Source organism: Mycteria americana, chromosome 1, assembly GCF_035582795.1.
Source record: "Mycteria americana isolate JAX WOST 10 ecotype Jacksonville Zoo and Gardens chromosome 1, USCA_MyAme_1.0, whole genome shotgun sequence".
Classification (NCBI taxonomy): Eukaryota; Metazoa; Chordata; class Aves; order Ciconiiformes; family Ciconiidae; genus Mycteria; species Mycteria americana.
In genome coordinates this window covers 105,855,290-105,878,015 of record NC_134365.1, presented here as the reverse complement: position 1 = coordinate 105,878,015, position 22,726 = coordinate 105,855,290, and the positions used below count along the sequence as shown (strand labels likewise).

General features: G+C 39.0%; 1 protein-coding gene across 1 annotated transcript in view; it reads right to left on the bottom strand.

The window, feature by feature from the left end:
* POU1F1 (POU class 1 homeobox 1) overlaps positions 1 to 22,407 on the bottom strand; it is a 73,878-nt gene extending 51,471 nt beyond the window's left edge. The window contains exon 1 of the transcript XR_012773961.1: positions 22,157 to 22,407. The gene's annotated coding sequence lies outside the window, so the exon portion shown is untranslated. The remainder of the gene's footprint in view (positions 1 to 22,156) is intronic.
* Between the last annotated feature and the right edge of the window lie 319 nt (positions 22,408 to 22,726).

The window sequence follows — 22,726 nt, the reverse complement described above, 5'->3', positions numbered from 1 at the left end:
GTTGCGTGACTGGTCAAGTCAAGACCCATATTCTTTTTATTCTTAGGTAAAATAGAGAGTTGGTGCTTTCCAGAATGCTCCACATCCATTGGGGGGAGGAAAAATAAATACAATCACAAGAACATTAAAGGATTGTCAGGCACACAAATCATAAAATGCTAGAATGTAGGAAAATGCCATGCAAGCTTAACTCTGGATATTACTATACCACCTTCAATTAAATACTTATGCATTGTTTTTCCACAAGGTCTCCTCTTGGCAGCGCACAGGATATAAATTAGTTGTGCACAAAGCAGCTACTGAAAATTTTGGTCTTTGCACATTTCTTCCCTTGCCTTATTTACTGCAAAGCCTTCTGAATGAGAAAATGTTTTCTAGTATTATACCCTTAGTTTCTCAAGTGCTTTGGGATCTCTCGCATTAGGGTTGCTATCTCTGGAAAAAATAAATCTCAGTACAGTCTGATGTTAATGGTAGACTCTATACAACACAGATTATGAAACTATTATTTAATTGTCTGGCTAGGGATGTTTTTTGCTTCAAATAACATGTCAAACACCTTAAGAAGGCTGAATAACATATAAACATCATTCTCTTTTGCACATGCAGTAAGAATTATTTTTCCTGCTTTGTACTGTAGATTATAACAGGTCTGTAGCCTTCTTGGTTTCACTCTTTTCATTTTTCTACAGAGGTTTTAAAACATACATTCTGGCTAACATGCTAAATTGACTATGTTACATACTTCTCTGCACTTAAGTAATATTCTAGTTTAATAAGAATATCCTAAAGAACATCGGTCAGGACTTAAATACTCTGAATAGAAAAAATGTGAGACTTTGCTGAGTATTTTCTCCCTCATAGCTGTCAAATACAACATATCATGTGCTGGGATGGGGAAGGGGAAGACTGGGAAGGAGAAAAATAATTATGCTGTGCAGCTTGGAAGGCTGCTACTTGCTACAGCTAAGGATTTTTTGGTCTTATAGAAAAGTTGCCGAGCCTTGTACTCACAGACAGTTTTGTGAGACGTGCCGTACTCCCGTGGCTTTTATTGCTGCATAGTCTTCTATTATCTGTAAAGTTGAGGCATTGCTCTTCTACCTCCATGTGAAACATGCTCATAAGCAAGGACAGAGTTGCCTGCATTGAAAAGCATGTTTCCTTGGTAATTCAGTAAGGCCATATGACATTCCAGAAAGCTAGGAAAGAGAAAGGACTGCAAACGTGCGATGTGTCTGGAGGACCACTAGAGAAGATGAGGAATAGACAGCAGAAGAAAGAAGAATGGCCTTGATAATACTGTCTTGCATCCCTAAAAGATCAAGAAATTGTACCCTATTTCAATGGGTCACACAGGAGAAGCTCCTTTCGCTTACACACATACACAGAGGACTCCACATGTGAAGCTCTAGTTTTGCTAGGCAAAGAAAAAAAATAAAAAACAACCAAAAGCAACAGGCAATATTCTGTCTGTTCCTATCAACATATTAAAAAACAAATCTATGGGTTGAGTAGTTCCTTCACATGCTAGAAATGTGACTGTGTCAGTCTGCACAGCCTGCATATAGAATACATAAATGGTATCTTAACAAGCTTTCTTCCTCTATCACATGTAAGGAATACAACTTAAACTTGCAGCAGGAGATACATGACTGTCCCAAGGCTGGAAATGGATAAGCTGAGCTATATCAAAAAGTTTACAAGCCAATTTCCGAAAGATGTTTAAAGGCCAAAAGATACATACAGACAACACAAGGAGTCGTCATCTGTTTTTAAGAAATGATTGGAACAAGAAGGCAACTTCTCCCACTGATATTAGCATACAGAAAAATAACTCTGTGATGTGTGAACAAATCTTTCTTGTCATTCAAAGACCTTGTAGAAAACCAGGGCAGTGAAAAAAGTTCTTCCTGGTCAAGTCTGTTGCCCCACTACATAAAATCAACAGCACCGCACTAATGATTTGCTTTGGAGAGAAACAGACAGATAAAACCTGCAACCTTTAGTCACACAGGGCCTACCTAAATATTTCTAATATCCTGAGTGAAAAAAAATTCTCTCTTAAGGATCCCCAAAAGACCAAAAATTTATAAACCTTATGAGTTACCTTCTGTCACAGATGAAGAGATTGCATGCTATGGAATCATGTGTTTGCTCAGAAGGAGAGGATCATATTATGTAATTTTGATCTTTACAATCATGAAGAAAACCATCAGCACAGTCCTGATGCTACTCCATGGTCTAAATCCTGATCATCTCCATTCATGGCCAAAGTCCCAATGACTTAGACCGTTCATAAATCTGAGCAAGAATGACCCATCTTGGACAAAAGATGACGTTTTAAGAAAAGTAATTCTGAAGAGAACTGGTCTTCAAATGGCCAAAATAACACCTTCATAAGTTGAAAGACAAACAGGACAATATCACTGAATCCCCAGGCTCATACACTTCCACTGGACACAAACCTTTGTATCAATGGCACTCCATCTCCAAATATTTAAGAAACAGCCATAGAGGAGAAGATGGGTTGGTAAAAGACAGGTAGGTTACAGGTTACCCAACCGTGGCAGAGTTGGAAGACAGACTCTGCTTTCCCTCATTCTCAGCAAAGGGGACCAGGACCACTTTACAATCCATCCTGAAGATTTCCTCTCTTTCCCATCCTGAAATGGGCTACCACAGTCCCAGACCTGCTGTAACTACTGTGAAGCTAGCACAGGGAAGCAGGAGAAGAAGTGCTCAGGAAAGACTCCCTGAGAGTTCAGGAATTCATGTGTGTGAATTCTTTACACCCAAGCAGATGCTGCCTCTTAAAGGAAGGCAGTTACATACTTCCTCACCTAGCAGTCTTGAGGATCAGTTAGGAGTTAGGCAAGCAGAGCTGGCATGCTCTGGACAGGAAAGCTAATTAGATTCAGTTTCCACATAACAAAGTTTACAGATGAGAAAGTTCCAGTATCGAGTATTGTTAAGGCAGTCACCTCAGAAGCTCCTTAAAGCTGACCCTGTGGAGCAAGTCACTTATAGTGCACTTGTTCACTGCTACTTTGAGCTATTCATGTGATTTTCTGTCCTTGGCAGTCAGATAAAGTCTTTTTTTCAGAGCTGGCCTTTTAACAAATGCTTCTGTGTTCACTCCATGCTGTCTTCCTCTCGTTAGCTGACAGAATCACCTGCAGATGATATATCTCTGTATTATGCTTTTATGCCAGATGTGCCCATTATTCTTCTGCCCTGTTATGATATGACAGTTATTTATGCTTAATATATAGTTTTAAGTTGTGCCTTTTATTCACAAATCCATGGACACCTGTGGCTGTCACTTTCCTGTCAAATTATCAGGCTGTTTTCTTTGAAAAGCAAAAGAAACTTGAGCTTGACCAAGATAGTTGGTAGGGAAGGATTACTAAAAAAACAAAACAAAACCACCAACAAAAACCCCACACCCAACACCACCACGTAAACAGCAAAAGCTGCAAACAGCCAATGGAGCTGCCTCCCCCTCCAAAAAAAAAAAAAAAAAAAGAAAAGAAAAAATAAATTAATGATGAACCTAGGTAGTTTTATGATGAAGTTAGCCTTGAGCTTGCTCCATAAATATAAGTGGTTCTTCACACAAATCCATACTACTCACAGCCTGCCATTCTCAGCTTGCTTGCCTCCACACCTATGATTCTGCTTCACATTTTCTTACTGATAGATGCTCCAACCAAAATCATTCAGCAACAAAAACAAGTTTTACGTAGCAACAGTTTCCAGGCAAGCTTTCCCATCCAAACCCACTGCAGAGGCATTTCTTTGACTTAAGCAAAGGAATACCAAACTTATTAAGACACTTAACACAAAACCTGTTCAAAATACAGCAATCTCTCTCTACCCTAACAACTTTAGCTCTCTTAGAGAAAGTATTTACTAGTAAGACAAGCGAGAAAGTAAATTTGCATCACAGCAGGCAAGAGATCATATATTTACTGGCCAGCATCTGCCAGACAACCTGGGAAAAAATACAGCTCTATGAGGAAGCTGCAGCTCAGTCAGGAAGATTTCAGCTGAGCCTTGGAAGAGGAGGACTCTTGATGTTAAAAAATTCCCAGAGGATCTTAAACTACTTGAGTGTTTCCCAGCATCCCCATACAAACACAAGGGGAAATGTTCAAAAAAGCAATATTAAAGGAGGAGAGGGAAACAAAACCCAAGAACACTGATGAAGAAAGCTAGAGGGGAAAATGATGAATTCAACACCAAAGAGCTGGCAAGAACAACCAAAGTTTTTTACATAGTAATATGGGGCAGGCATGGAGGAAGAAGGGCTTTCTTTTAACCTATCAGTTAGCTTTTGTGGTTTTTTGCCTTCTGTTCAAATAAACCTAAATATCCTGAGCTCCAGCAATATAATACTAAAGCATATATGATGAAAGAGGGAGATCATAATCATCATGTATAAATACAGCCAGGTGAAACTGACTGAATAACAAGCAAAAGATTTTGTGATTATTTTTAAAAACAGTTGTGACAATGGAAAAATGTCTCTGCAATGACTACAGCAGAGCTCATGCAAGCATAAGGATCTCCTTACACCACTGTTTATGATTAGAGTAGCATTGAAAGACAAGCCTTCAGGTATGAGGAGGGCCACTAATGCAGTTCATCCAGGGCCAGACAGCCAGCTGCAGGATCCCACTTGATTACACCAGTAACTTTAGCACAGATAAAAAAAAATGTTTAGGATTCCACATAGACCTAGGCATCACTGTTAACACCAGAGACCCATCATCATACATGAAAGGCTTGATCAGAGGTGCATAACTCTAATGAGCAGGCAGACCATTAAGAATTCACCATAGAAATACAAGCCACATTTAATATCTATCTTACCCACAGGCACTTCCTCTCCTGCCTCTTCCACACCCATTTCCCAGCTTCCCTTCCGTTCCACCCCACCATCACACTCATCCCTTGTTCTCCTCCAAGAAACAGAATCTTCTTGATTTTTCTTCAGGAAGAAGAATTCTGCGTCAGGAGGAACTTTGCTATAAGGCTGGATTAGAGGAAGAAAAACATGATGAAACTGAGTGCTACAGATTCTCAGATATGTGTACGCAGGGACTGATGAAAAAGTCTAACCTAAAATGGGATTTTACTTCTGAAAACAATTGAGGAAAAGGACCTGAGTCTACTAACTGATCAAACAGGCTCTGAGTCACCCAAGCGAAGGAGGTCTGAAAGAGGATGTTTATAACCTGAGTGGTCATGGCCCTGAGTAACTTGTGATAGTTGACCCTGCTTTGTGCAGAGAGTTGGGCCAGATGATCTCCAGAGATGCCTTTCCACTGCAATGATTCTCTGATTAGCCAGCGTAAGTCAGAGTGGGTAGGCTCACAGCCAGCAAATACAACAGAAAAAAAGTAGCACTGTCCACAGCAGAGGACTAGGACAAGAGGTAGAGACAGATTTGTTGAGATTAAGTTTAGATCAGAAATGAAAACATATTTCCTATTGATCTGAATAATGAGACTCTGAAACAATCTTTTGGGTAGGAAAAAGGGAGCAAAACAATAAATACATATAAGTGTGTGTATATATATTAAGATGGAGCTTAATATAAATGGAGTCAGACACCCAGCCAGACACACATATCCAGGTCAATTGATAACTATGTCACTATTGTAGACTAGGAAAATGCAGGATGTCAAGGAGTAGACAGCGTTAGACAAGGGAACATGATTTTACATTTATATCTCTTGCATTGTCGCAAATATCACATAATAAACAACAAGCAGTTGATTTTTTCTGTTCTAAAGGCAAATCTTCAGAGTGGGACTGTGCCTTGACACCCTCATGACAGGACACCAATAAACACCTTGCAGTCCAAGCTGCTAACCACCCACCTCAGAGAGCATGTATGCCGAGCAGGCATGTGGCTTTAGACTTAGGCCAAAAATCAGTGTGGGAAAGGAACCCCCACAGACAAACAGAAACTGGTCAGCAAAACAGCACAAACAAACAAAGAAACCCACTGCATTCCTAAGGAAGCCAAACTGACCCATAACTTGTGTAGAAGCCAGCAAGGAACTGAGAGGCAAGCAGTCAACAACAGACAAAGTGCAGATCCTACCTGACTCTCTATATGGCGCAAATGACGAGTTGGCATTGCACACGTCCTTGATAATCCCAAGACCTTTCTATCAGTGCTCACCATCTCAGTATGTGCTGGGGGATGGGTTGGGGATGAGGTTTGCTATCTTGATTAGCTATTTCTGTGCATTAGTGTCTGCAGTGCATTAGATGCAGTTCGGAGGCAGATCTTCCAATTTGATTTCATCCAAAAGGAATGCAGTTTGATGTGAACCAAAGTGCAGTAGGGTAGGGAAAATCAGAAGATCCACATCAAAAGTGCACTGCTGCTTCACACTGAGATGTTGGCAGGGATGCACACAGTGACCGTGAGGATCCATCTAAGGCTTATATTCTCCACAGAAATGATCTGATTCTGAAGTACAAAATACCTCCAACTTTTAAAGAGTTTTTGCTTTACTAGTGCTGAATGTCTGTAAAACATTGAACCATTTCTATGAAAAAATGGATTTTTAGGAACTAATGTATAGAGCAGCAGCCACCATGGAATAGGATGTTTGGAACATACACAAGCATCAGCGTTTGAGGTTTCCCTTTCATCTCTGGTTAAGCGTTGTATCAGCATGATGTATCTACTGCCACAGTTCCCCATCAGACACACTGCTTACACAAGAGAAAGGAACCCAGAGCTGCAGACAGACTACGCTATAGTGAGTTCACTGTCTCATTTCCCCATATTCACATTAAACCATTACTTTCCCGCTGCTGGAGTTGATGTTATTTCTTTAGCACATACAATTACCAAACCTATTATACTGATAACACATTTAAGTAAAACCATATGAATGTCTAGATTCTCAGTGTTTCCAAACTTGGAGCCCTTATTTGAGATCAGACTCTTTACCTAAGTTATTAAAAATGACAGAAAGACCCTAATTATCAAGCTATTACTGTAACTTTTTGTTAATTTTTTACTATTCCTTCTGTTATACTTCACAGAATCACAGAATCACAGAATCGTATAGGTTGGAAAAGACCTTTAAGATCATCGAGTCCAACCATAAACCTAACACTACCAAGACCACCACTACACCATGTCCCTAAGCACCTCATCCAACCATCCTTTAAATACCTCCAGGGATGGCGACTCAACCACTTCCCTGGGCAGCCCTTTCCAATGCTTGATAACCCTTTCAGTGAAGAAAAATTTCCTAATATCCAGTCTAAACCTCCCCTGGTGCAACTTGAGGCCATTTCCTCTTGTTCTATCACTTGCTACCTGGGAGAAGAGACCGACCCCCACCTCTCTACAACCTCCTTTCAGGTAGTTGTCGAGAGCAATAAGGTCTCCCCTCAGCCTCCTTTTCTCCAGGCTAAACAACCCCAGTTCCCTCAGCCGCTCCTCATAAGACTTCTGCTCCAGACCCTTCACCAGCTTCGTTGCCCTTCTCTGGACACGCTCCAACACCTCAATGTCTCTCTTGTAGTGGGGGGCCCAAAACTGAACACAGTATTCGAGGTGCAGCCTCACCAGTGCCAAGTACAGGGGCACGATCACTTCCCTAGTCCTGCTGGCCACGCTATTTTTGATACAAGCCAGGATGCCATTAGCTTTCTTGGCCGCCTGGGCACACTGCTGGCTCATATTCAGGCGGCTGTCAACCAACACCCCCAGGTCCTTCTCTGCCTGGCAGCTTTCCAGCCACTCTTCCCCAAGCCTGTAGCGTTGCATGGGGTTGCTGTGGCCCAAGTGCAGGACCTTGCACTTGGCCTTGTTGAACCTCATACAATTGACCTCGGCCCATCGATCCAGCCTGTCCAGGTCCCTCTGCAGAGCCTTCAACAGACTATCTTACAAACATCTCTTTATAAACAGATAACTTTTTTAGTTCAGTTAAATACAAGAGGAAAGTACTTAACATGTTTAGTTGCAGAAAGGGCAGGCTTTTAGGGTCTCTGTATACTTGAACATGGTTACTACAGCAAGATCTAAGAGACACTTCAGTGAAAATTGTGACAGAGTGCTAGAGACTGAATACAACAGGCAGATTATACCTGTCCCTACAGATTCTATAGGATTTATTTTAAATCCTTTCAGGATCTTGTTGTCCATAGAGGACAGAAAATACAGCTTTCTTTTAATTTAGAATTCTGTTGGTTTTTTTTTTTAATTTAGAGCATAACCTGATTGTTTTTTTTACAGCAGTATAAGGAAGGATGTTTTCTTTGACAGTCTCCAATTATATGCTTTATATACAGTTCTTCACTGCAGTATTTGAAATTCACCATCATTCAAGACAAAATATCAGATTCATTTAATCACTGATACACTCAAATAGGGAGTTCTTCTGTCTCCAGTTATTCTTTAATGAGAAACTCCTACACCATAGGTACTTATCACAGAGAATGAGAAATGTAGGAAAAGATATTTTGGTATAACACAGATGAAAACTATAAACAAATATTAGTTTACACCTTCTACCTGCAACAGTATCTGCAGCCAACTTAGGGAAAAAAAATTGCTACTTTCAATTTGGCTGCCATGGTAACATGAAATGGTTCAATTTATTGCAGTTATCACAAATGCTATTAATCCTAGGGATAACGATGGGTGGCAATGAGCCATACTAAGCAGGATTATTTTCTTTGAGTTTTTGCTAAGGGATTGGGGAAGAAATAGAATAACCAATAGTGAAGATGATGGCTAAATAGGGACATTGAAAAATGAGTTAAAACTGAAGACCTAAGCAAGTTCTTTGTTCATATTGAATGGCGTCGATCACTGAAAAGGTGTGGCAGAAGTCTGCTTGCTTTTGGTAGCCAGTAGCAAGGTGAGATTGCAGTAGTTTCTCTTACTGTTAAAGTACAGTAGGAAACAGCTTCCTGAATCTGTAAGTCTGGTTTCAAGCATGCTTTTACTTACCATCAGGACAAAATGAGACCTTTCTTAACTCTTCTGTCTTTTCTTTTCCCCCTTAAACTTTTAAAGAAAGAACACATTGATGTATATATCATGTATATATCATCAATGTGTTCTGCCCCCATATGTTCAATGCTCTCTGCCCCCATACCAGGGAACCCAACCACATGTCCAGATATTTGATATCCTTTTTTAGAATGACAGATCATTCAGATGGAAAGGTCTCTGGATATCATCCAGTCCAACCTTCTGCTCAAAGCAGGGCTAGCTTCAAAGTCATACTAAGTTGCTCAGAGCTTCACCCAGTCAAGTTTTCAATACCTCCAGGAATGGAGGTCCAACAGCCTCCCTGGGCATCTGCTGCAGTATTAGACTTCTCTCACAGTGAATTTACCCCCATTCTCCTCTTATTTTCCATTGGAATTTCCCTTTTCACAGCTTATGACTGTTGCCCCTTGTCCTCTCACTATGCACTGCCGAGGGGAGCCTGACATCATCTTCTCTCTAATGCCCCTCAGGTACTTGAAGACAGCAATTACAACCTCTCTAGATCCTTTCTTCTTCAAGATGAAGAAATCCAGTATCAGGCCCCTGAGGGCAGTGATGGGCCTTACTGGCACTGACCTTGCCCACGGGCCCAAAGACCCTATTTCAGCTCTGGCAGGGGCCATTAGTCCCCACCTCAGCAATGTTGTAGGTGTCTATGGATCCCATTACCAGCACCCAGCTCTGCCTGTCCCTCTCAGACACTGTGGTGCCCGTCAGTGAGGCACCACAACTAACGTTGGGGTCACCTCCACTCCCTGCGTGGCCCCTCTCAGAGCAGCCCCACTCTTGCTGCTTCCTAGACCCCTTAGCTTCAAACAAAATCCTCAGCACCTACATTCATATGTATGGACGTAACCCTTGAATCAGGTAGAGCGTGTGCTCTACTCTATGGTCTTCCTCATTCCTAGAGAAAGGTACAATTACTACAACTAGAACTAGCTGATGGATGTTACAGGAAAGGTGTCTCTCACATACATACATACTCTGGTCTTGCAAAGCTTTTCCAAACAGTTTTCATCAAAACACTAGATTCACATATTTCCTTCCACCATACTGACATTTTCAGATTAGAAAAAACACATGAACAAAAAGGTCTACTTCCCCTTCATTTGAGAGGAAGAAGCTGAATTTATGTTCTGTTACTCCGTTGCTAAACTGAGAGAATTTCCACCATGTTCACGCAAGCAATCTCTGATCAGTAACAGCCTAAGATATTTTATTGACCTAAGCAAAAATTTAAGAAACACTTCAAGATAACTATCCTTATTGTAGACTGTTTTCATACTATATAAAAAAAGAGGTGTCATCATAAGAAAACTACTCCAAAATGTGTATTATCCAGCAGAAAGTGAAAGCACAGTTATTCGAAGTCAAGACTCGTAAGTAGCATGCTGTGCTCTTAAAGCCAGAGATATTATAGGCTGCAAGAAACAAAATTTATACCTTCTGCTCATATTACATTACAGCGTAACGGAACTGTATACCTCAAAATTTGTAGGATCAGCTGATGCACTTGCTAGTGGACCCTAGAAATTGCCTTCTGAGGCCCAGGGACAGAGCTCAAGTCTCTGAGTAAGGGTTTCATGTCTGCAGAATTGACCAAAAGAGCTACTATTTTCCAGGCATGTGACTGTGGTGGAAGGCTTTCCAGTCAGGCCTTAAGGATCCTTGTCTCACTCCATACTTCTACACCTTCATTTCTTGCTGAATGAACAGTTTGTTAGAAACTGTTCAACCTACTATTCCACAACATGTTGTACCTTTGATGTGTAATCCGCAGAGAACCTCCTTATCTTGAAGTCCCTGGTTGATGAAATAACTTTCATTGTTTTTTTCTTTGCTTGTCTACAAATAAAGTTAAATTGTTTTTTGTCCCAGAGGTATGACAGCCAAACAATACAAATATATGCAGCAGTACATAATTCAAAAAAGATATCCCAAAAGAAGAGGAATAATTACAAATTAATTCTTTATTCTTGTCCTGTAGATGACTGATGTATAAGGTAGGTATAAGATACTTTACAGTCACTAATTAAGTGTAAGATGCTTCCAAAGTGTAATATGCCAGGATTACTATAGAATTATGCAGAGTTGGCATATTGCATTGAGTAAATAATATCATACATATCAATGTATTTGTATATAAGGCTAATGATGCACTGGGCAAAGGATAATTCTCACTGATTATGTAAGGTCTTGGAACACCTACCCTTTAAAGAGGGAATGAATGTAAAAAAAATGCCATTCCCAAACAAACAGATACATTTGTACAGAAGTCCTATCGAAGCAATTAAAAGCATTCTACTGTTTGGAAAAGGATAGTCTTGTATTAATGCTTTGGAATAGTGAACAACTATATGCATGAAAAAAGCAAACATTCTTCTAATCCTGGCAAATAAACCACAGAAATGAAACTTCAAAAAGTTGGCATGAGAAATACAAAAGATTCCTCTGGGCTGTATTTTAACTTCTTATTAAACAGCAGAATGGATTAACTTTCTTTGAACAAATTATGTTCTACAATTTAAATATGAACAGAAATTTGTAGGGGGCAGTTGGAATTAAAAGATTTAACAAAAGTTCTTAATACAGATAATTGTTTTGCAAATGCATCGTATTAACAGAAGGCTTCACAAAGGTTAATTGTTACCATCAAAAGGTGATAATTAGGCATTTATCACAGCTCAATTTACTTATAGGAACGTATCTGTATTCAGGATTATTAAAAAAAAAAAAATCATATTCTTAAGATAAGAGGGGACTTCCCAGCATGCAAGTTTGCAAGAGAATATTTATCATTCAAATCTGCTAAAGAATTAATGGAAGATGAGTTTCCATTATCTTCATATTACTTACTACTACAGATGACTTTGAATGGCAGGACATTTTTTTTAATATATATTTTTGCCTGATTTGAATCAAAACATTTCTTTTTCAACCACCTGAAAAAAATGTAGCAAAAAATAAAGTAGTAGGCAGTAGCAGCTTCCTCTTCATCCTCAGTACCCATGCTGAATGGAAAAGAATGCTAAATTAGGAGAAAGTGAAGTGGTTTGAATCAGAAATGTCAGAACAACCAATACCATAGTATCTCATATAAAATGGCTTAGGGAATTTTCTTTGGAGGTGGAAAACAGTAGTTCAAATCTGCTTATAGAAGAGGGCACTGAACTTTAGTATTTCTCACTACCCCTTATTGAGTATGTCATAAAACTTGATCTTCTGGTGAAGCCTTCTTTCCTAATTAAAACTATTATATGAACATAATCTAAATTAATAGGTAGTTTTGTGATATCTAAAGCCTATGCTTTTCTACCGATAAGACTGTTAGCTGAAAGCAATTCCAGCCTTGAACTACAACATTAATATATAAGCATACACTAAAAAAAAAAAAAAATCAAATCTGTAGAGATCTTACTTTATTTTATCATAAGATTTTGTAAGGCTGTTTCTTCTCTTTCTTTTATAACCAACAGCTCAAATCACTGGGGCTGGTGCCACCTGTATCATACTGCTGCCTGAAGTTGAATATTTGGAGTAAGGGGTTTTTTGGGTGGTGGTTTGTTGTTTTTTTTTTTCTTGGGAGGGGTGGGGGTTGTTTTTAAAGGAGTCAGCCATTTCAGGAAGAAAATCAGGAGAAAACAGTTCCAATTCTTTTAGGAAGGATAAAACATTCTCTAATTTAAAAACTCTCATGTCTCCTTCAAAGCCAACTGAAGGATGGGTAGAAGAAAGGAGTGTGCCCCTGCTGTTGGAAACACGTGATTTTATCTGTTCAAATTTGGCAAGTTAAACACCTTTCAAAACTCTGAGGCCATATATAGTCAGCAAACATGAAAAAAGCAACTCATTTTCAGAAGCCATCAACAGCATTAGACGAGCTTCAGTTCTCCAGGGAAGCTGTAGGATGACCTTTTTACACCCATTGCTATCCTGCAGTGCAGCGAGCAGAATGCAAGGGGTGAGCAGGATTTTCCCTATAACCTTCACAGATTTGTAAAGAGGTGCAGGAACACAAATACCATCTTCTGTTCTTGACTTCAGCTGCTTCTGAACTCCCACAAGGCGTGGAAAAAGAGGATGCCTTACCTTAATAAAGGGCGGGAGGGATAGCAAAGCAGACAGATGGAGAAAAAGAACTGAAGACATGTTGGTGTCAAAGCCAGCTCTGGCTAGCCAAGGAGACAAAGCATGGCACAGGTGGCTGAGTAAGGAGCCAGCTGGGTGAGACACAGAAGGTGGGATTAATTTCACTTAGCTTTAGATGTCCATCTGTGGATTACTCACCCCTCTTTCAGAGGCAGGTGCTAGAATGCAATTCTATTGCTATATTTTAGATGCCATCTGTGGGAGATCAGTTGCATCCTAGTCGTTTATTTCTTTCTTTTGACTACGCAAAGGAGCTCAGTGCTACTAGTTCAGACGTAAATGTCCACATTAAAAATGCCTACATTTAGTTATATGGTCCTTCTTAAACCTTTTGAGGAGACTGGACAGAGATTTAAGAGTTAAAATTGGGATTCTTACTCAGCAGGAGAAGACCAGGACTGGGAGCTTAGGGCAATAAGAACAGGCTTGTCTGAGAGAGTCTCTTTTTTTTTTTTAATTGCTCAGCCTGAAATCAAATTCTCATTTCAGGGTACTGAAAGTCAATAACAGCTACGTTGTGAACATGAAACGTATTACTTAGTGGTAATATCACTCAAAAAGGCATCCTCAAGCAGGCACTCAAATTTAGCAGCACTTTTGATGTAATCTTCCTCTGTTTCAGGCCCTTATCTGTAAGATGAGAGAGCAGTACTTCATCTCACCCTGCAGGGAGGTGAAGCCGCTTGGTTCATGTTTGTGGGCAGTAAATTTCAGGGGAACTTTCCAAAACAGAGTTTGCTCAGGCTGTGATAAGTAAGACACTGAGCTATTTTTCAGATAGCAGTAGTCATCATTAGATAAATGCTCTCCAGTATGAACAGTGAATAAGAAAAATTCCAGTGGGGAAAAAAAAGTAATAAACGATCATATTAATGAGGTTTATCATAACATGTATGGGAAAATACTTTCTTTTCTTCTTCATAAATTATCAGCAGCTCTCTTCCCCTCTCCTTTTTTTGGACCTAAACTATTAATTGAAAATCTGAACAAGCTCAGTGTCTACAGAACTCTTCTCCAATAAATTTACTATCTAATAGAAAAAGTTTCATACAACTCTAACAAGTCAAGTTATGAGAGTCTGTCACAAGCACTCTAAACAAGAATACAGATAAGAGGGCTTTATTGATAGCCCATTGGATTAAATAGGATTCCTCCTCTTTCCCAGTTTCCTGAGGATTTTGTTCCTAGATATGTATTACTGTTGACAAATCCTTTAAAAATGAAAAGTGCATATTCAATAAATTAATCTGATTCTCCTTTCAATCACACCTGCAATGCTGCATACCCCTATTAGACAGGGGGTTAGACTTTTACAAACTTTCTGATGGCAGGGGCAGGTGTGTGGGGAAGAGGCACCTGTTACAGTGTACGAGAAACAAGAGAGATTTCATTGTGCTTGAAGCTTTCTTGTTCAGAGGATGAGTTACTTGAGTCCTATTTAAGTTACAAATAAAATCAAGTTAATGATCAAAACTTTAGAGGCCTTTTCCTCCAAATACTTCAAGGAGACACTCCTAATACACTGTAAGTTCTCCCAGCCACCTCTTAGCACTTCAGTTGTCAACCAGCATTGAAGAGGGACAGGAGCAAAGAGAGATAAAAACATTTCTGATCTTTGGATAAGAGTTGCACAGAAGCAAGTCTTTCAGAAGCAAAAAGACCCTAGTTGGTATCATTGGCAGTACCCTCCGGATAATTGGGTCAAGATGTAGTCATCTACCCTTCACCTTAAAACTATGTTGACTTCAGCATCAGCATATCTCTAGCTGCTTTCTGTGAACTCTTCAAAAGAAATTGCCATAAAATAAATACCTACCACCTTCCTGCTCAGTGTTTAACTTCACCTACACACTCTATAAGAAGTGAAGGTATTTGGTACTCTTAGCTCCTAGTCACCACTTACATGGAAAGGACTAACTTAACAGTTTCTTAAATGCCCCAAGGGTTACAAAACCATGTAGGTGAAAATAATTCAGTAACTTACCTTCGTATCTGTGGGATTATACCCAGCCAAAAGAAGAATAAGTAATAAACTGTTTATGAATGCTAATAGTTATATTTAATTGGTTTTGTATGGAAGAAACAGTATCTCCTTTGAGATTTTGGTATCAAACACGAACATCAGTCCCAAGAATGATTCAGATGAAGACTTTCTTGGTTCTATGTGATCAAGTTCAGGAACTAAGACAGAGTTTTAAGTGAGAAAAGGCCAGCATATTTGGATTCTCCAAAAATAACAAATAGAGCTACCTAAAACTGTTTTCCAGATGAAGTTTCCCAGACTTGGTCCCCCTACCCTTCTCCTGAAGGTTCAAGTAAGTCACACACCATGCAATGCTTAAGTTGTTCTGTACAAGAAGATACTAATGACTTTCATAAAAATATCATTTCCTCCCCTCACTAATTAATACAAGTCTCTTTCAAGTACACTACATTCTCCATGACGTAATTATTCTACACATTGTAGATCCACTTCTTCAAGGGTTCTCTAACCTTCATATACTTAGATAGAGTCAAACTGGCTTTATATACATTGTTCTCAGAGACCTAAAATTCAGCCAGATTTTCCAGTGTGCTGAAATTATTGAATAGCATAACTAAGCAACTCACCCTGCACTATTTCTTTAATTTAAGGGCTGCAATTAGGACATGAATCAACTGCACATTTCTGTGTAACTTGACTAATTGCCAATACTCTTGAGGATCATGGAAGAACCTCATTATAAAGATCATAAAGAACAAAATCTATTGCATGTACTTAAAGGCAGATTTTCCTTCTGCCGCAGGCCTACATATTTCTTTTCTTTAACATTGGCCAAATTCTGTTTGGTTCCATGCAACATAATTTCTAGAGTTCCCACGTGTATGACAAAAACTTTCAACAGAGTTTGTAAAACCTCTGGCCTACAATCTTTGATCTGTGCTGCTATAGAGATATCTTCATTAATTTTATCTGCCACATCTACCTTTTTCTTTCTTTTATTTACTACTCATAAAATTTGACAAGCAGCTGAGAGTTTCAAGGGATGGAGGCTTTTTTATGTATTGACATAAATCATGATGATGAACTGAATATGCAATATATACAGTAATTTCAGTTTTGCTAATATTGAAATATGTATTTATACAGTTTATGTTACCATGTGCAAAGACTCTTAACCAATCTCTACAAAGGCATCCACTGTTCTCTTCTTGTTGTAGATACAAACAGCAAAAGATATGGTGCACATTTAACTTACGTTTGATTTAATTAAGCAAGACATTCAGGCTAGAAAGCCCAGCTTCATAAGCATGGCTGCATGCTATATCTTGGTGCCAATATGTTAGGTTGGTGCCAGGCAAGTGCTGTACCAGGCTATGTGATGTACAAGGAAATAACATTTTTACAAACCTGGATTGGCTCCTATAATGCCAAAGGGTCGAAAAAAAGAGATGGGGAAGGGGAGGAGAAACTTGTTGAAGTGATCCAGTTAAAATTATGGTCTAAGGGAATGTTTAAAGCTCTGGAGAGGATAATTTTGGAGACAATGGCAGCAATTTAAAAAGTTACTGCTCACAACTCTTTTTAAACACCCCACTGCTAATCTGTGCCAGGGGATTACAAAACAACGCCTCATCACTTCATTCAGAACCAGATAGGTTCACCCACATCACTGTGACCTGAACTACCCCACTGACCTTGAGCTGTCACGGATTTGCGTGCCCATACAGTCCCCTAACGTGGCTCAGCAGAAGGTGGGATTCATATCAGGTGGTGGACTTCTTCAATGGCTACACTAAATCTGCAAGAAAGCATTTATCTGTCCCATTAACATCAAATGGATCTGACACTCCCTGTCCTCAGGAACTGAAGTAGGCCTAAAAACTAATGGGAGGAAGAATGAAATCTATGCTCTGTGTTTTCCTACATTCCCTCCCCTCTCCCCTTTTTTTTCTTTTTATTTATTTATGCCACACCAATCATTTCAGTTAGGGTCATCTAGTGGTCTTCTAATTATCAAGTAATGGAACAGAATAGCTGAAGATGTCCTTCAAGTGACCAGTATTGAGCTGATATCTGGGCAGGTAATATACCATAAAGGGTCTGTCCCATGACAGGCTTCTTATTGCTACCAAAGCTGTCACTTGTTCAAGACAAATTCTTCCAAACAAAACATGAACAAGATTTGGCTTAATATTAAATTATCATGTTCCATTTTAGTCCTTCTGAAAACAAAAGACTTCTGAAAACAAGAACATCAACTATGCAGATAAGTTTTTTCTGTTTTATCTGTAATCTCACCTTTCTCTTCATAATGTTTCTGGCAAGGCTATTAGCACACTATCTCAGATACATTACTTTTTGGGTTTGGTACTTCAGATAGCAAAGCTATATATGGCCAGCAACCCAGTCCAATTTGTTATCCCTTATTTAGTTTCATAAAATACATCTTGTGCATCATTTATTTTATAATAGTGTGGTGGTTTTATGCAAGAATGCTTCACTGAGGTTCAAAAAAAGTGGGTTAACAAAGCTGCAAGCACACATTGGCATTCAAAAGGCTATAATTTTATCTCAGTCTTCCGTTCAATTAAATAATATTGGCAAAAGCCCAAGGTACAGATCCACAGACCTCTAAGAGCTTGATCCTGCTTGCTTCACTCTCCAGCAAGTACTGCCTAATGGAATTCATGGGGTTACTTAACCAAGAACAGTGGATGTTAATCAGCTATAGGACATATACAGAAGACATGCCACTGCCTCAGTTTTTAGTCACATTCCTGACAACAACAGTACACTTATTGGATCGATAGATGCTACAGCAGCCATCACAATTCTTTGTTTAAAGTATTTCATCAGAGTCCTGCTATAAAATACAGCAGTCTTCAGTCATAAATTATAAAAGGCCAAAAAAAGCATAAAAAGTTTTGCAAGGAATTTCAACGAAATGGTACCATAAGTATAATTTTGCATCCTAAATTAATAATCTGTTATGTTTTATTCTTCTTTTGCAAAACTGATTTCAATTTTGCAAAAGAAGCAAACAGTCTTGCATTGCAAATTTCAGTTCAGAAAAGGACTTTCAAGTAATTAAGATAAGGTTTATCTTACTGGGTTTTTTTAACTCTACCAGTAAATTCATATACTTCTTGTTTCCGTGCCTATATCGTACTTCCTTTCAGCAAAGAGTGTGAGTGCATGCGTGCAAGCATGTGTGTGTTTGCATAGATGAAATCTGATTTTACTTCAAGAAAGTACTCTGAGGTGCCAAACTTAGATTCTCACACATTGAACAGATATAAATCAAATCCTTTCCCTTTGCAGTATTTAGTAACACCTAACTTCTAGATTACTAACACCACCAAAGTTTCCTGATGAACAGAGTAATCATATTAGTCAAGAGTAATCATATTAATCAGTTGTTACAATAAATGGATTGTTTGTTAATGGGGAAACCCTGTGTTGCACTTACTACCACATGGTCCATAAGACTTTTAAAAACAAATCAAGGAAAATCTTTAATTATTCACTCAAATAGTCTCTTTGAAGTATAAGACAATAAAGGTATTACAGAAGGAAGGCAATATCCTAATAAACACTCTGTGCCAATATACCTTTTTCCATTCCAATTAATAAGGTTATTAGTAATCCTAAATTTTGTGAGAATGGATACCATAGAGATTTTCCTTAATAATTGGCCCATGATTAACTCCCACTCAAAGATTATTATTGAAGTTGAGGTCTACAAAGTTCACTGCATCTAGGGAAAAAAAAATAACTCTGGGGTTTTTTTCTACATCATCTTCTATCACTCCATTCCTACCTCCTGTCCCTGAATCTTTTTAAAACCAACTTAGTAAAAAATATTGTTTCATTTCAAACTGTTGAGTTTAAACTTGAAACAGTATTTCCTAAGCTGAGGGGACCTGTAATTGCCTGGGACAAGAACTGTTGATGGAGCATAGGGAAGGAACACACTGATCACAAACAAGGGAAATCAGTGTGAAAGATACACAGGTCCTGAAGTATTTTAGGAAATGCCAGCCTTGATGTGTAACCCACAGCACAAAAGAAAAGCGTAAAAAGTAAGAGGAGGATTAAGAGGAATTTACTTGAAGAACCTGATGTGGAGGAGCTGTACCAAAACATACAGTCACCAGGTAACTCCCAAAACAAGTATTTGAAGTTTTCTTATGTTGTGGTTTAACCCCAGCCAGCAACTAAGCACCACACAGCTGCTCACTCACTCCCCCCCAGTGGGATGGGGGAGAGAATCAGAAGAGCAAAAGTGAGAAAACTCGTGGGTTGAGATAAAGACAGTTTAATAGGGAAAGCAAAAGCCACGCACGCAAGCAAAGCAAAACAAGGAATTCACTCACTGCTTCCCATGGGCAGGCAGGTGTTCAGCCATCTCCAGGAAAGCAGGGCTCCATCACGCGTAATTGTTACTTGGGAAGACAAACGCCATCACTCCGAACGTCCCTCCCTTCCTTTTTCTTCCCCAGCTTTATGTACCGAGCATGACGCCATATGGTATGGAATAGCCCTTTGGTCAGTTGGGGTCAGCTGTCCCAGCTGTGTCCCCTCCCAGCTTCTTGTGCACCTGGCAGAGCATGGGAAGCTGAAAAGTCCTTGATTTAGTGTAAGCTCTACTTAGCAACAACTAAAACATCCCTGTATTATCAACACTGTTTTCAGCACAAATCCAAAACATAGTCCCATACTAGCCACTAAAAGAAAATTAACTCCATCTCAGCCAAAACCAGGACAGTTTAAAAACAGATACTACTCCACTTAAAATCCAAAGACAGCAGTAATTTTTACACACACATACACAAGATGAATGGGAACCCCCTGTCAGTACACCTCACTGAGACCTCACAGTGAAAAGGAGTCGACCATCAGCATTAGTATAGATGAAACTGCGAAGGTGGTTTTATGACCAGCCTGTCACCAGCCAAAATTCAGTACAGCAACTGGTAGCTGCTTAAGGTTTAGGATATGCTCAAGTCCTGTAGGAGTCAACAAAGCATAAACTGAGTACTAGTGAAGTTAGGATGCATCTACATCTGAAGACAAGGGTGCATCTATATCGGAAACAGTTTCATTGTTTTCTCATGTATAAAAAGTGACCTTCCTGGTCACTCTTTCCTTTGCTGAAGAAAGCTGATTTTCCATCACAGATACTTAATTATTCAGCTAATAACAAGAAAATACTTAACACTCATTGCCAATCTCAATACAAGAAGCCTTGTACTACTGGACCATCTATCACCTTAAACTCTTTAAGCACTGGATTTTTCTGCAGCCACTGCTACCTGTTTGCCTTTGCTGTAGCCATTTATATAAAGAATCTGCCATCAGGAAAAACAGGTGACCTCTTTGATTAACGGTTTATTGGCTCATACATTCAAGAAGTCTTTCCTTCAGTAATGAGGGTTATTCATAGGTTTCTAGCTGTCTCTTCAGTAGTTACAGCAACTACTTTCCTTGGCCACTGAGAAATGATAAAATTATAAAGATTTGGCAATTGTTTTTGAAGAGAGGTTTATATTAAATGGCTAGCCAGAACTATATTGTCAATGTCTGAGTGAATGGTGGGTTCTTCAGAGTTTCATTTAATCTTAGGCTAAATTCACTTGGTCTTTAAACAGTTTTTCTCAGTCTTCTGTCTTCTAGAGATAGAAAATTAGCTTCTGGATTCCCTGAACACATTTTGTGCAGTAATCAATATATTGCCATATACTTACTTTTGTGGTATTTATCTTTACAAATTATTAATTTCAAAAAGACACAAGTTTTTTAAAGACTCTTAGCTTGCAGCAACATGTTGCTAGCCTTTTGACTTTAAACAGAGGCTCAGCTGAATGCAGAAGGAAAAATATCTAGAGTTTCTAAACTGGTCTTGCAGGTCTCCTTCCTTTGGGGGTGGGGGAGTGTGGACGACACGAGGCGGTGGGGAGCAGATTAAGAAAGTTAGTATTTGAAGACTATATAGTTTGGCTAACGAAATTAATTATTTACTTTGTCCCATTTTTTTTCCCAGCCATCTACCACCACTCAGATGTTGCCCTCAGGAAGCAACAACTTCATCTCCCCTGTTTCATACAGAACAGACAGTCATCTCTGGAGTTTATAAGCCAATGCTTTCTTTACAAGTGGAACCTTGAACAACTATCAACACCTAAAAAGACAAACTTGGCATCAGTTGCTACAGAGCCTCATTTGCGAGCTGTTGGATTTCATTTGTACAGTCCTTTTCACTACAAAGGACATTTGAGATTAGTTCTGAGAAGTTTAACTTTCTAACAAGACACGATGTGGTATCAGCTCTTCCAATAAAGCAACTTCGTAATTGCTTAAAAGCTATTCCCTCCTCCCCTTTTATATACTTATCAGCTCCCTTGGGTATTTGTAGTCACTTTAAGTTTCATTTTACCATAGAAATACAATTGCTTCAGATCTCATTATCAAAACTCCAGGTACTTTTCCTTTGCATTATCCTAGTGCATATATTCAAAGATGTTTGTGTAGATCTAGGATCTTCTCAAGAGGAAATACTTGTATTTGTACTATACAACAGAAAAGTCTCATTTACAACTTAGAGCATTTGCAGTATGCATAATGTTTAAAATTGGTCCATAAGAAAATAAAACCCACAACCTGAGAATAAGATATTCTGAAGACTACACTAACAAGCATGGAAATACATAAATTCATAAGAAGAATTGTTTTCAGTATTCATAATGAATATTTTGCCTCATTTTCCTGTCTTGAATCAATTGCAATCTCAAGCCTTACTCTTCCTGGTTTAAGCACACACATACAGACATAAGAGTGGATACAGATATTTTTATCCCAGTTTTTGATCCACTGTTCACACTTGATGATAAAAGAAAGCTTTTTCCACTTCAGCTTCTAGCTTGGTCCTCGTGCCAGAATTACCTGTACTTACTAGCTGTCCTTACTAGCTTACTTACTCAGGTCCCAGTGACTCCAGACTTTCTGGGGATGTAGGCAAAATGTGGTGGCAGCAGCAGGGAGCAAAGTTACAGTAGGTGATCCTTGTCTTCAAAGACATAAAAAAGTATTCAATCTACTCTTCAGGCTGCTGTCTACTCAAGCCAGCTTTAGTCAAATTCTTTTCCGGTGATCCCTGAAAATCAATTACCTGCAAAAATTATCACATTAATGATAATATCTGCAGTGAATATCATAGCTTAAACTTAGAGAAAATCCTGTCCCAGAATGGAAAGTTTTCATCTTTCTTGATTAATTTTTCAAAGAATTTCATAGGAAAAGTTTCCTCATACATAAAAAAAAACCAACCTAGAAAAAAATTCCTCTTTAAAACTCTTTCCTTCATACACTGCTTTTTTTCCCCTCTTATCAGAAGTTGGAGGGATGACAAGGAATACCAAGAATACCAAGAGGAATACCAATCCCTTTGCGTAACTGATTTGATTTTTCAAATGAAATGGAAACAAGTTACTACTCCCCCCCCCCCCCCCCCCCCGGATGTTAGGAATACATGGAGAACTTAAATTTAA